The sequence below is a fragment of the Convolutriloba macropyga genome, chromosome 12, assembly GCF_964194025.1.
Source record: "Convolutriloba macropyga chromosome 12, txConMacr16.3, whole genome shotgun sequence".
Taxonomy (NCBI): Eukaryota; Metazoa; Xenacoelomorpha; order Acoela; family Convolutidae; genus Convolutriloba; species Convolutriloba macropyga.
In genome coordinates, this window is record NC_134479.1 from 33,109,134 (window position 1) to 33,111,541 (window position 2,408).

The 2,408-nt window shown below is 31.4% G+C and overlaps 1 non-coding gene across 1 annotated transcript; it reads left to right on the forward strand.

The window, feature by feature from the left end:
* The first annotated feature begins 262 nt into the window (after positions 1–262).
* Trnam-cau (transfer RNA methionine (anticodon CAU)) lies at positions 263–334 on the forward strand. Its single transcript has one exon. It is a non-coding gene; the product is annotated as a tRNA-Met (tRNA).
* The last annotated feature ends 2,074 nt before the right edge of the window (positions 335–2,408 follow it).

The window sequence follows — 2,408 nt, forward strand, 5'->3', positions numbered from 1 at the left end:
CGATAGTATATGTTTCTCGTAACTGTTTCTCGTGAGTTTTCTAAACTTTTTTTATCGAACTTTATTAACCACTCGGCTAAGTGTACCTTGATGTTCATTGAAATTTATACAATTTATTGTAAATGATTGAAAAATTTTGTATTTTGATGCTCATAATTTGTACTGTGTCTGTCATTTTATACTATTTTAATTCATTTTTTTCTTTTATTTAACATCTTTTTTCAAATAATGTACAAAAAATAATGCATATATGCATGTAATTAGCAAGATGGCGCAGTGGGAGCGCGCTGGGCCCATAACCCAGAGGACGGTAGATCAAAACTACCTCTTGCTATCTTGACTTTTTCCAATTAATGAGCGCGCAAAAGACATTTGTTACACAATTGATTCAAACAATTAGGGGAACAATCTTTGCAATTGACCTAAAATTTGTAAACAAAAATTCAACATGTCACATAATTACCCCTCAGATAACTAGGGTAATTGAAAACCCCCACCAATTAATTTCACAATTTAATAACATAAAAGTTGTAAACAAAATTCAACCTGTCACATAATTACCCCTCACATAATTACAGCAATTAATTACCCACGCCAATTCGATTGTTCTCAAGTAAACACTTAATAACTACACAAACATTGATTTTTCCCCTCAAAATTTCAGCCTATCAGGAGCGTCTCCGAACCTGATTGGCTGAATTTCAGCCAATCAGGAGCGTCTCCGAACCTACCCCCCACCTTTGCACCGACTATACTAATCTTAATGCATGTCGGCGCATATAACTAATCTTAATACATGTCGCCGGCTATATCTAATCTTAATACATGGCGGCTATACCCAATCTTAATACATTAACGCCGCTATACCTAATCTTAATACATGCTAATTCATTCCCTATCTTAATACGTTAGGGAGGACCCAAATCCCGAAAAATACGCTAAATCCTATCTTAATACATGGGGGACCTCACCCCCCCCCCCCGGGGAGTGTAGCTCACTATATTACTACTTATATATTTATATATATATATATATATATATATATATATATATATAAATATATATAAATATTAAAAAAAATTTTTAACATAAATTCACGTTTCAGTTCAACTAAATAGACTGCCCCGTGGTCCCTCTAAGCCAGACAAAATTAATGCACTTAGCGATACCATAAAGTTATTGTACAGTTTTATTCAGAAAATTATATTTAAAGTTGTAATTAGACTTATTTTCATCAGCAAAGCTGACCAAACGCTTATGACTCGATTTTCGTTGGCCAGATTAAATGTTGGAAATAAAGCTCGAATAAATATGTTTTAAGATAAAAAATGACATTAGTTCAAATAAGTTTTATCTCAAATTTTTGACAAAAAGTATTGAAAAACATTTATATAATTAAGATCAACCTTTCAACTATGAAAAAAATATGACACCCAACTAAAAGAAAGAACAAAGTGTAAGAGAGAAACATTTAAATAGTTTTCTATATTAGCAGATGCCGTGAACCAAAGTTGCTACCTGCCGTCAATAGACCTGAATCTTGATAGCGATCATATAATGACCAAATTTGTCAACTCAGGTTTAAATCTTTATGAAAAATTATGCCTAAAAATTTCAAAAAGAATATCAAAATTGTGATTCGAAAAAAATTCAAAAATAAGATCAAAACAGAAGACCAATTTTGAGAGCTGCCAGATTGCAAAAATTAACATAAAAATTGCCAGAGTTCAAAAAATGATTGAAATTAGATTAGATGAATAAATAATGGATCCAACAAGTTATGTGCACCTTCAAAAGAGTGATATCACTAATTCCGCAGTTGTTAACCAATTTCAGCTATTTTTTCTTATCGGTTTAAAAAGAATTTCAAAAACTTTTATCCTCGACAGGAATTAGAAGCAGTTCATTGCAAAATGTTGAAAGAAATGAAAGCGTTATACAGCGTCGTCATCTGCTTGAAGTCAAAACAATAAAAACAACAATTTAAATGCATGATTTTAAGAAAGTTCACTTGTTTTACTATTTTAACTTTAATTCAGTATAATTACTCATTTGGTTTTTGCTGCTTCAACTTTCTTTGACAGTGTTATTGTGTCTGTCGAAAACATGTATATTTTAATTTTTTCGTTTTTGAACAAATCTAGAAGTATCGCAATATAATTTGAAGTAAATAAACTTCATTATTTTAAAAGCTAAATAGCTAGTAAAGTGAGAGCAGTTTCTGTAATTTTGTCACCTAAACTTTTTCTAGAGAGGTTGAAAAAATGTAAAACTCTGTTCTCTTCAGCAATCAAGTCAGGTCAACGCGGACTTTCCATTCAGACAATTTTTTGTGTTGTTCCAAAAACTATATTTCGGCCGAAATTGTGAAGCAATTCCACCGTAAAGCAAACACAATTTCTAAAATG